Here is a 13,020-nt window from a genome sequence, read left to right as displayed (position 1 = left end):
GTAATTTTCACTGCAGTGGCAAAAGGCTACATGAGTTTTCATAACACCCTCTGGAATAGTAACCAATCATGAATGGTCTAATTTGGACTCATCTAGTTGAAGTCATTAGTTTTGCTGATTGCTATAAGCAGACTCAAATTGTGAATATGTCAGAAATACTGGTCAGTGCTGCTATATTCCATACATCAGTGTTATGAAAAATATGCAAACCAGGAAGGAGACAGAATTCCTTGTAACTATGCATTTCAAATGGTTAAATGTACTCAGTATACTCTAAGTTCATTCTACGGTTTCTTTTAAAGGCTTCGCTCCCTTTTCCTTTTAAAAATGCTCTTGTTTGAGGCATAAGGTCTTATCAAAGAACAGAAAACTGTTAATTTAACACCAGTGCTCTATTCCATGGGAGTACATATGTGTGTGGGGAGGGAACTAACTTTCTCTGTCTCCTTAGAACATTCAAAGGAACAAAGTATTAAGTTATTTTTACAGGGTATTGTTTTTGTCTGATTTTTGCCATTATTTAAAAAATCACTGGGATCTCTTTGCTTGCAGCTCGAGGAAAATACAGCAAAGCAGTTTTTCAGCTGCTTTTCAAGGCCAAAGTCATTAAAAAGAATGTCAGTTACACAGAAAACACACTTGAGCTGATTGAGAAGCTGTATTCCTGCATCTTCAAACACGGATAAATGTACAGCACTGTGTGAATTGGAATAAGAACATGAAGCTCACCTACAGACTTCTACAACCTAGCAACTTCAAATGGAATCTGGAACCAATGGACAACTTACTGTTGCCAGTCTTCACACTCATCTGTGTCCATGTACTGAAAGCGCCTTCAAAACAACAAAAACTAACACATTGTGTCTTGTATTACACTAAGGTAAATTGCAGTGGAGAAGCGATGTCAGTCTGCTGCAACAAAAAACAACAAAGGCTCCTGACTACAGTGTTAGCATGAGGTTGCTCGGTACCCTGGGGAAAACCCTGCACTATCCCCAAGTCACCCCACCCCCACTACCTCTGCCATCAGTACTGAGTGCTCAGGGTTGACCTGGCCAAATGCCACTCCCCCCGACAGATATGGCAGCCATCCCTTGATGCCACCCATGTCTTAATAACACATTTATTATGGCTTCACATTGCATGGATGAGAGCTCACCTCTTGAGACACTGAAGTTGTAGTCAAGTGGCCCAATGCTACAGGGCACTTATGGTCTGAACTCCCAGTCTTCCATCTTACATGCCATTGCAGCATTGTAATTGGTGCACCAAAGGCTCCACACATGCAGCAGTGGCTCACAAATGCCATGCTGGAGCAGGTAGGGTGGCAGAGGGGCCAGCTTGTGGGCAGTTCAGGGTGAGAAGCAGGGAGAGCAAGGGGTGGTTCAGAGATGGGAGAGGGTGGATCTCATCGGCGATACTTGTGTCCATTCTATTCCTCTTTCCCACCTTGGACCCACCCCCAGGTGTCTACTCAGGCTTAAAGAGCTGACATTGGTCTGAGAAAATCTGTTGATGGCCAGGCAGCCTGCAGAGAAGTAAATAAAAATGATTTTTACTTGCCTTTCCTGGGCCATTTCGTCCCTTCCCCCACCACAGCATGCAACACATGCTCCATTGGTAGCACTGTATGCCAGGGACTGGTGGGAAGCAGACTAGGCTTTTAGAAAGTTAGGTACATGGATACATAGATAGTGTACAAAGAGGAGGGGGAAAGATTCTAAATAGTAGGACTACTAGTAGGACGAGTCATTCTTATCACTAGAATGCCATGTAATGGAAGGAGTTGCATAAGGCCTGTCGCATGGGAAGTAAAGATTCCCAGCAAAGCGTGGTTAGGATTGACTTAAGCGGGAATGGGTTACCTATGTGTATGCTGCAGCTGCTGTTTTCCAATAAACACTGAAAAGGACATAGATGACTACCCTCTCCTCTTTTTCTGAAGATATCTTTTGTATGCTATGTACACAGAGTGGCTTACGTAACCTGCACTCCAACTAATTATTGCAGCAGCATGCCTGTCATGAAAATGTCACTGCCAGGCATGAATAACACCAGCCAGATTAAAGTCATGGATGCGTGTGTGTGTACACAAAATTGTGATAACCCACAGGTTTTCAGCAGGGGCTGCTGGGTAATCCATTAGTTACAGAGTTGCCAATGAGGTTTAAGACCCCCTTGGGCTTTTCCATCTTGACAGGGTGCCACTGCAGCAATATTTAAAAAGCTGTGTTTGGGGAGGGGACAGGACACGGAGACAAGGATTTGTAGAACGCACCAGCTGCTTTTTGTGGGGGAAGAAGGAGCATGATTAATTATTTACTCCCCTGGAATGCCAGCTTGAGAAGAATCGCAAGGATCACGGGCTCTCGGCTAGCTCAGCAGGCTGTGAGCACATTGTCAGATTTTTTTGCCTGCTTAGTCCATGCTATTTTAATACAGTATGCTGTGTAATGATCTTGCTGTTGTTATCTGGTCTGTATGCTTTGCATACTAATTCCATCCCTCTAGAATTTAGATTATATCTGAACTATAAATCTATATTAAACCTTCCAGGATTAAATTTTTCTGGAGGGTTTTTTTCTTCCAGTTGTGAACCAACAATCTGGAATGCACATATGCTTTCACTGAAATATTAGATATACAGTATATCTGTTATTCAAAGATAGGACCCCCAATACTTTGTTTTCAGATTATCAAAGTTTTTGTATATGCGAGCTTGAAATATTACTAGATGGGTGTCCTTCTAGTGGGACTAGAAAGTGTGGGACTTCAGCCAAATAAGTACATCTGGAAGACATGCTTCCATTTTAGGTATACATTAGATATACACCAGTAACCAGCACACATTGTTAGAAGTGTAAGTACTGTACCTGTTTTAGTATGTGGAGCCAAAGGACATTGGTTTATTATTAGGTACAGTTTCTTCTTATCATTTTAATCAAGTTGTTTATGCTATCATACATTTGGGGAAGGAGCTCTCTCTCACTCATTTTTATTTAGATTGCAAGTCGACATTGTATTGCTGTCTCAGCTTGTGTGGGACTCCTTTACAGAACTCACTCTGAGGAGCCAATAATTTAGAGTCTATGAATGTCAGCACTCTCTTTGAAGATTTGGAGTAGAAAAGGTAGGTTGTATAAGCTCTGAACTCCAGCTCAGAACTGCCAACAGCAGCTTCTCACAGCAACCAATGCAATTGGTGAGGTGGTTTGGCAGGCCATCATTACTGAGTAGTGTCTACGGAGGACACGTGCAGGCATCCTGAGGGTGGATGTTGACTGGTCAGTGTCTTGCAAGCAGCAGCTCACACCTGCCCATTAGTACCCAGTATAGGACCGATTTGTAGTGGTTTGCTGTGAGAGCTGCTGCCCCCTCCCCAGCAACAATGCAACTGCACAGTGCTGACAGAGAAGCTCCAATACATCAGCTGCTGCTTTACAATGTTTTCCAATCAGGGGTTGATTGGGGGGGGGCAGGTGCTTCAGGAAATATTTTTACTTACTTCCTGCTGGCTGTTCGATTGCGCCCCCCCCCCACCAGTGGTCTCCCATCTAGGCATTCATTTGATCCATGCCCAACTTATTGGGCTTTGTTAGACCATAACACATATTGTATTATACTGCAATACATGTTGCAAAATATATTGCAATATATATGCAACATCAGCATTACTCTTTTTTGGTGGAACACCAAAGATCTTGGGGCACCTCAATAAATGCATATTTATTGTAGCATAATCTTCCATGAACAAATCAGTACTGAGACCATCTCACTTTTTGAGGTGGGTCAGAAGTGCCTATAGTAGCCATCTTTATTGTTGTTTTTGTCTGTCACTTTTCAACAAAAAGTTCTTAAAGCAACTGATATAGCAAAAGAATGAAATAAAATTCCCTGACCTAAAGGAACTCACAATCAAAAACAAGATGCAAAAGAAACACCAGCAAATAGCCACTGGGACAGTCTCTGTGTATGAACTTTAGGACCAAGGCTCAAGCTGTATGCCGACTAATCAAGAAAAACAGTTTCAGAATATGTCTATTTTCTTTACGCAGGATAGATTGTTGGGACAGTCTAGCTCCACTACTATGCCAAAGTTAGCAAATACAAGATAAGCGAACAGGAGGATTATTCTCTGTCACAAGCTGACACATAAAATCTAAACAGCTACAAAGACAAAAATGGTTCCACTTGGGGAACTGAAGGGTTTCAGAATGAGTACACAACTCACAGAGCTAAGGATTGGAGATGCATAATTTGGTTCTTTAACCTTTGGCCAGTACTTTGGTAGCCATCTCTAGAGACAGATAAAACGCTGACATTCCTCTTCTGACAGCTTGTTTTTCATGAGAAATTAGGTGGGTAGGTACATTAGATTTTACAGCACAGCAGCTTCTAGGCCATATTGCGCCATACAGGTTTTTTTTTTTTATGTTGCAAGCATGTTTATGTCTGTTTCCATTCAGTTCATGCAAAAATAAAAAAATAAAAAAGCAAGCTGATCCCAGTAATCCCCAAGGTCCTAAAATAAAACAGCCAGCCAACTGTGTTGTTGTCCTTGTTGTTGTTCTCAACATGGAGAAAGCACAGAAATCAATGTTTTAATCCTGAAACAAAGCTAGACCTGTATTGATGACTGGGTGGTCAATAGGACTAAAGAGAGGATACAAGAAAGGATGGCGTATCCTGTTAAAAAAGTACTTGTGTGTGAACCCTTCCTCAACTCTCCCTTACATACATTTGAGAGTAACAGCTCTAAAATGACTTGGAACTGGAGAAAGAAGTTCTGAAAACTGCCGAGAGGAAGGAAATACTCTATTTACTCACTACTGATTGCACTTCCTGTTCTGACCTTGCTACAACATTTCATAACCTCTTGGGGACTGCAAAATCCTGTGCTGTAAAGAGGAACAAGATTTCTGACCGTACATTTTGGTTCTGTACTGCCAAGTGCAACTGAGCACAAGAAGCAACAGGGCCATAAACCCAGAGTGACTGGCGCCTGTTGAGGGTAGAAAGCTGCCACTTGAGAGGTACTCAGTGACTACTTGACTGGTTCCCTCGCTTCCCCACCTCCCTTGAACAGTGCCTCCAAAATGTGTAGAGTGGCTGTCCAGAAAGGCAGTCAAAAGCCTGATGAGAGTCTTTCAAGTGGCAGTTATTTACAGACAAAAGAAGATGGCATGCAATAATCATGGCAAGTGAAGCCAGATATTATGCGTGCCTCTTGAAAGCTACTTGGCAACCATATTCTGATAGGTTCTGGGCAGCAGTGTGCGCCCTACAGGGCCAAGAGGGAAAAGGATCCGTTCAATTCCACATGACTCTGATGAGTCTTAACTGGATGGGAAAGAAGGTACAATACTCTTTGATGGGGTCAACCTATTTTCTTCTTCCTGGTGCTAATTGCAAGATTGCAGCATACATTTAAGCTCAAATCTGCTTAATCTTTAGGAAAGCAGGGGGAATGCATTTGTGTGTTTCCATTACCTCCATCGAGAATGCGCACAACTTATCTTTCACCCTTTTCCTGTCATTTCCTGGGAGATTTCCTGCCACCCCTTTCATTTCCTGGGAAATAAAAAAGGGAATACTAAGTAAAAATTGAAATGAATATTTATGAATAATAAGAATATTTATTTCTTTTACTGAGATTAGGACAGCGATTTTCAACCAGTGTGCCACAGCACATTGGTATGCCACAAATGGTTCACAGGTGTGCCACAGCAGTTTGGGGGAGGGTCATTTATCAGTAGGGCATTGGGGGATGTAAGTCCCCTTCCTTATCAATTGTTAAAAAAACTGATGTGTGATAATTGATCATTTTTGTGCCTTGTCAGTATGCCATGAGGTGAAAAAGATTGAAAATTGCTGGATTAGGAGATGAGAGATTGTTATTATTGTTGTTGCAGCAGCAGCAGCAGCAGCAGCAATAATAATAATAATAATAATAATAATAATAATAATAATAATAATAATAATAATAAACGAAACAAATGATATGGGCGTTGATAAGATGCATGTTTACCAAAAGGTGCAAGACACACTCTGTTTTACAAACACCTAAAATAACTCCAGGAATAGGGAGCATAAACTTGTCACTGTCCAATCAGGGACCTCTTTTCATTTGAATTATTCCAGTTCCTTCGGACATTTCTCTGTTGAACATTGTTCCCGTCCAGTTCCTAACCCCTGCCTGATCTAACAATAACCGAGTGCAACTAGAATAAACTGGAATAAATGGATCTGACTTGTTAGTAAGCACTGTGATTTTGGTCCCAGTTTCCAGCAGCAATCTACTATACTAATGTACTGCGCCACAGATAGGCTATACTTTGGTTGCTAAGGGTGCCTGCAAAAACACCCCTGTGCCTTGCAGGAAATGATTGCAATCCTGCCCAACCAAAACCTCACTATCAAAAATTGCACTGCACTCTGTTGCCTAAGGGCAGTGTTCTGTGCTGTGGTGTAACCATGCTGTGGCAGGAGTTAATGAGCCTCTTACCACATACCACAGATACTGCAGGGAATACAAACCTTCCTTTGGGTGTAGTGCTTGGTCCCTTGGCAGCTGCATTGATTCGACTGATGCTTAAAGAAGAGCACTGAGGGTCATACTTGGGGGGAGGTGATGCTGTGGCAGGGCAGTCTGATAGTATCATTTAGTACTCTTTAAAAAGAAAGAACTGTATAGTTTAAGGTTCTAGAAAACCAATTGCTCAGTGAAAGAGCACTGATACATATGCAGTACATGGCTGCAAGTGACCTTTTCTGCATACTCTGGTCACCTAAATAAAAAATATTATTCTACAGTTACTTAGCAATGAATAGTGTTCTGTGGGGTGTTTTGAAAATGCTCAAGTGTGAAAAAAAAATGGGAGAAGGACAGAAGGGTTTTCTTGAGAATTAAATTTTCCAGTTGAAAGCTCACCCCCCTTTTTATCACAAAATTTTAAGCAACTCTATGTTCAGCATGAGTTATGCACTTGGAAAACGTCTGTGTATTTGCACGTTTCTAAGGAACTATTGAACAGCCATTAAACTGCAAGTATCAGTTTCAGAAATGTTTACAAAGTAAATGTAAGTGGATTAACTGCTACGGACACACCCAAGTTTCAAGCATGATGTCAGCCGGGTAACAACACAGATTCTGAAATTGCAGCAACACAGATGTGACAAAGGACTGGTCAGGCTCAGAACAAAGTAAACTCATCTTTTTGGAAGTATCAGATTGCTGGGGACTTTTCCCTAATGCTTGAGGTTTATTATGCCATCTAAAAAAAATCATGTTTTTAATTGAGTTCTTTTTAATTATTGTTGCAAGCCGTCTTGGGTCCCTTTGGGGAGAAAGGCAGGATATAAATGAATAAATTATACAAATATACCTTTGGAAGTTTATGAGCTCAGCTCAGGCATCTGAGAGAGAGAGAGAGAGCGCGCACAACCCAAGCCTCTGGACTAGCTAACACAACCTTCTTCTAGCTTTGCAATGGGGGGGGGGGCACAGCGGCACAAGGTGAGACCTACACCTTTTTTTGTTTGTTTTTGGTGTTTGAGTGTCACAAGGAGCCTGTGCTCAACCCACGGCTTAATTTGTGTAAGGGTTATGCTCCACAACCTGGTTTCAAAACCAGGGCTCAAGCCCTATAATGCGCATGAGGGAGAATCGGTCATATATGGGATGAACTTGCAGGTCAGAGAGGGCCAACTTTCAGGACATATGACACTACAGCTCATCTTGTATTGGCAACCTTCAGTCTCGAAAGACTATGGTATCGCGCTCTGAAAGGTGGTTCTGGAAAAGTGTCTAGTGTGGCTGAAAAGGCCAATCCGGGAGTGACAATCCCTTCCACACCGGGAGCAAGTGCAGCCTGTCCCTGGCCTGTCTCCCTGGCTATGGGCCTTCCTTCTTTGCCTCAGACTGTTGGCCAAGTGTCTCTTCAAACTGGGAAAGGCCATGTTGCACAGCCTGCCTCCAAGCGGGCCGCTCAGAGGCCAGGGTTTCCCACTTGTTGAGGTCCATTCCTAAGGCCTTCAGATCCCTCTTGCAGATGTCCTTGTATCGCAGCTGTGGTCTACCTGTAGAGCGCTTTCCTTGCACGAGTTCTCCATAGAGGAGATCCTTTGGGATCCACCCATCATCCATTCTCATGACATGACCAAGCCAACGCCTCTATGGAGAACAGTTCATCTAATCTTAGTAAATTAAGCATCAATGTTATCCTCAAGTGCAGCCTTACACTGTACCAGAAGCAGCTCAAACGTCTGTAGGTATTGTATATGTCACACTACACGATGCCTGCACACCAGTGCCAGCTGCAGGTCAGGCATGACTTCAGAGAGAGGAGAAAGAGTGTGTGACTCCAGACCAGAAGACTTTCTCTTTAAGAAGTCCCTCCTGGGCCCTGCTTCTGTGCCTGGAAAGAGCAGTCTGCAGTCACAGGAATGTTAGGTCTCAGTCCACCTCTGGCCCTTGTTAGTCCAAAGTGTTGACTCAGAGTTTCCTGTGGTACTGCAACACCTGACAATGACATGCTCAATGATGCCCTTTTGTGCTTCCTGGGTTCCTGCCTACTGCATGGAAGTGGCAAATACCAGGTAGCAGATTCGCTACCTCACATTATATCCCCAAAATGAGGCTCTTCACCCCAAGGTGATGTGTCCTTACATTATATCAGCCCCCCTTTGGTTGGGGGTTGCCTTGTTCAAGCTCTGGTGGATTTCTCCATTCCACACATTCCAGAGAGATCTCTATATCCAGAGGCTTCCAAAAAGAAACACGACAACATGATGTTGAGGAGCACCAGCCTTGTTTTCTCACATCTCAAGGCACTGCTTTCAGACAAAACCTGAAATTGTGCTGAGCAGATCCATCTGTTATTTCAGAAAGTAAAAGTCTGCTCAGTTCCTTTTTATTTTAAGACACAGCACAATAAGATGGTGCTCTTTTGACCCATGTGAATGCATGTGAAACACATCTGCACTTTATGTTAGACCCGGAAAGGAGAATTAATGACTCTGACTTAACCCATTCCTCTGATTAGTTTATCTTTCAACTGTTACTACAAAAACAAGGGCAAATCATGCCATGTGACAGTTTGCTGATCTGACAACTAGATTTTGTTTACTTGCATGACTCAAGACAGTCCAATTCTGTGAAATGTTTCAATGAAGCTAAAGCAGTCAGTGACAGCCTGTTGCCTGCTTTACTGTGCAGGATAAGATTATTGCTATGGTCTCATTCAGTGAATGAAGGCAGATGGTGTGCCAGCAGCAAGTCCAGAGGATTCCTACAGCCTGCTTCTTCTTGCTGTCCATCAAAAGCAAGCAAACACATGTAGTAGAATAGAACCAGCCCGTGTGCTACTGAGCAAATAAGACCATGCCACTGAGAACTGGAGTAGGGCAAGGCAGTGGTGGACCTCCCATTTAGTCATTGGGGCAAATGCCCTGGGCACAGAGCCTTGCGTGCCTTTCGGACCCTGCAGAAACCTCTCTGAGGCTCCTGATGGGGTCAGAAACTGTGCTTCTGATTTTCCAGAACACAGTTTAAAGTGTTGAGGAACCCTCAGGAAGCTTCCCTGACGTGTCCTGGAGCTGCGCAAGGCTCTGTGAGCTCCAGGTAAGGGGGGCAGATTTGCATGTGGGGATGGTGGTGACATCCCGCTGGGGGTACCATCGCGGACCTTTGCCGTGGGGCACAGAGCTGGGGAGGTCCACCACAGGGGCAGAGTAGGATGATGAGGGGAATGGGTCTGGGGAAAAAATAACCCAAATGAAAAAGGTGCAGGATTAAAGTTGCCTCCAGAGGTTACCTATGCAAGGTGAGAGAAAATGTTGATATCAAAATAAAAACACATAACATCACTTTCTGCACTTCTCATTTTTTGTCAAAACAAACAAAAAACCCCACCAAAATCTTTTTAAAAAAAGTTTATTTGGTTTTCATTTATGGGGGTGCATGAGTAATGATTTGGCTGCATCTTCTGACACCATACCACTTATATTACCAACCTAGTACACTTAAAGTTAATATAATTTATAATTGTAATGTAATAATAAAATGAATAAAAATAAAATGAATAAAAATAACACTGCTTTCTGCACTTCTGTCTTTTGGAAAACACCAAAATCCATGAAAAATAAAACCATGTTCTCCAATCTCTAGTCAGACCATATGAATTAGACCACAGTTAGAATACACAATTCCACACATATTTATTAGGCCACACAATCCCCATATTTATCCAGGACCACCTCCAGGTTTAAGAGAGCCTTGGCAAAGGGCTCTTTGGCAGTTCCCTTCCTATGTTGATATCCTCATTGTGGGTGGGTCCTGATGGGCTTCCTAGGCTGACACACAGTGGTGATGGTGTTTCTCTGGGTGGCGTGGCTGGAGCCACTATCTACCAGAATACACTTGATGTGGCACTGGCATCACTAGGGGGTGCGGGGGTGCAGGCCGCACCAGGTGACGCGCTGAGGGGTGACGCACCCTGGGGGAGGACGCACTAACTTTGCAGGGTTAGGAGCTACCGCATCATGCCATACACCGTTGGTTGAGGAATGGCCAGTGGAGTGAAATGTAAAACACAGAATTGAAATCGCTCCCTTCGTTCAAAATTTATGGCCAAAAAACAGGAAGGAAAAAATGCATGGAGCCCTATGGAAAGTGAAAGTGAGCCGTATCGCAGGATTACTCTTGAGTAGGCATACTTGCCATAGTCCGTTGGAAAAGGCAGGCTGAGAGGAATCTAACGACACCACAATGGTCCCGATCCAATGAATGCAGCCCCCCCCAAAATACCCAAGAATCTCCCCCCTCCCAGTTGCGAGTCTGAGCCTGAAACAAAGCCACGTGGCCGCGTTTTCTCGCGAGCAGGCAGACTTGCCTTAGTCTAGGCAGGCTGAGAGGCTCCAAGGACATCAGAATGATCCAATGAATGTAGCCCCCGAAAACACCAGAGAAGGAGGTTCCTCTCTCCCAGCTGCCTCCCTCCTAGTCTATGGAGCCCTATGGAAAGCAAATCAGCCTCACAATCATGTTTACTCGCAAGTAGGCAGACAGGCCTTGGCTGGTGGTCAGGCCAGGCAAAGGGGAATGTGAGGACACAGAAGGGTCCTGATCCCATGGAGCTGCTCCAGAAGGCAGCCTTCCCCCCCCTAAAAAGAACAAAAAAGAGGCTTGAATGGTAAGGGGAAAGTTTTCTATTTTGCACTTGCAAAGCCAGGTGGGTCTTTATTCTGATGTGCCTGAAATAGAAGAACTTTAAACTGGGCACTGGGAGGGCTGGAAATCTCACTGATTCTTTTTGGGGGGGTGTTATTGCAGGCAGACTACAGAGTAAGCTCCATTGACCACTATGGGACTTACTTCAGAATAGACATGCATAGAATTGGTCTCACAGGCTGTAATTCTACCCACACTTTCCTGAGAGTAAGCCCCATTGACCACTATGGGACTTATTTCAGAGTAGACATGCATAGGCTTGGGCTCAGGTTGCAATCCTACCCACACTTTCCTGAGAGTAAGCCCCATTGACCACTTCAGAGTAGATTCACTTGGTGGAACAGGACTGGCTCCCCCTTATTTAATTATTTCTTTTAATTTAATTATTTATAATTATTTATTTTAATTTGCTTGATGTCACTTCTGGCCATGACATCACTTCCAATGGGTCCTGGACAGATTGTCATTCTAAAAAGTGGGTCCCAGTGCTAAAAGTTTGAGAACTGCTGCAATAAGGTGTTACTAAGTTGACACTGGATCTGTGTGTGTGAGACTCTACAAGTTTTCAAAATCACTAAAATCAGAATTTGGATTAATAAGACCATGTTATATATCAATCAATGTGTAATTTCATGCAGAATGCAATGAAACAAACTACATTGAAATATCTGTGTTATAACAAAAGGTACAGCCAAAAAACTGGTGGGGGCGGGGCGATGGTACATGTCCACCTGGGGCGTTGTCCCGCCCACTACATGGGGTGATGCACAGGTCTCCCACACCGAGTGACGGAAATCCTCGTGACGCCACTGTGATGTGGGCAATGCTGCAGAGCATCAATTCATCGAGGAATTATGGAGGCAAGAAAATGGTTGCTCGAGTTGCACTGGTGCTAAGAGATGCACAGGAAAAGAAAGAAAACTGTGTCAGCCCAGAGGTAATGCAGGTGCCTACAGCACTGAGGCCCTGTATTGTATTGTATGCTGAGGTGGAGTTAGAGTGGCCAACCCTCCAGGATCTGCCTGGAGTCTCTAGGTATCAGCCTCAATCTCCAGTGGACTACTAAAACAATCCTGAAGATTTTAACAGGGCAACACTAACTGATGTATTGTGGGATGGGGACTAGTTGACAACCCTTCTGAGAGCTAATGGTCATCAATCTATAATGAACTGGGGATTTGAATACTGGTCTCTTCCAATCTAGCTACTATACCCCACTGACTTGATAAATGGTACTAACAGATTATATATATATATATATATATATATATATATATATATATATATATATATATATATATATATATATATATATATATATATATGCAGTCACATCAACATCACAGTTTTGTTTTCCAGTGCCTGAATCAAATATCCACATAAACCCGTTTAGTTTGGTTGTTTTAAAAGTACATCACTTAAATGCACCATTCTTCAGATGTAATCACTCATATCTGATGAGAGAGGCTCATCTTTCACCCTCCCCCCCATCAGCCTTTGTCTACAGACGACATCTCAAGGACAAGCACTGACTAATGTAATCGATTGATGGGGGGAGATGAGGAGGATAGACTGGGAGGGTCTCTCTTCTCCTCTCTTTTTTTTCTAAGAGCTTTACTTTAACCCCCATTAGAAGTGCATGTTGCTGCTCTTTTGTCTGCTATATGCAGCCATGGTAATGGATGAGACTGCTGCTGGGAAGCCACTTACTCACCTGCAGTTCCATTAATGTCACTCATTGCAGTTGGGAGTCTGGAGGAGAATAAAATGAGACAGGATTGCAAGTGATG

This window comes from Tiliqua scincoides, chromosome 3, assembly GCF_035046505.1.
Source record: "Tiliqua scincoides isolate rTilSci1 chromosome 3, rTilSci1.hap2, whole genome shotgun sequence".
Lineage (NCBI taxonomy): Eukaryota > Metazoa > Chordata > Lepidosauria > Squamata > Scincidae > Tiliqua > Tiliqua scincoides.
Note: the sequence above shows the minus strand (reverse complement) of the source record.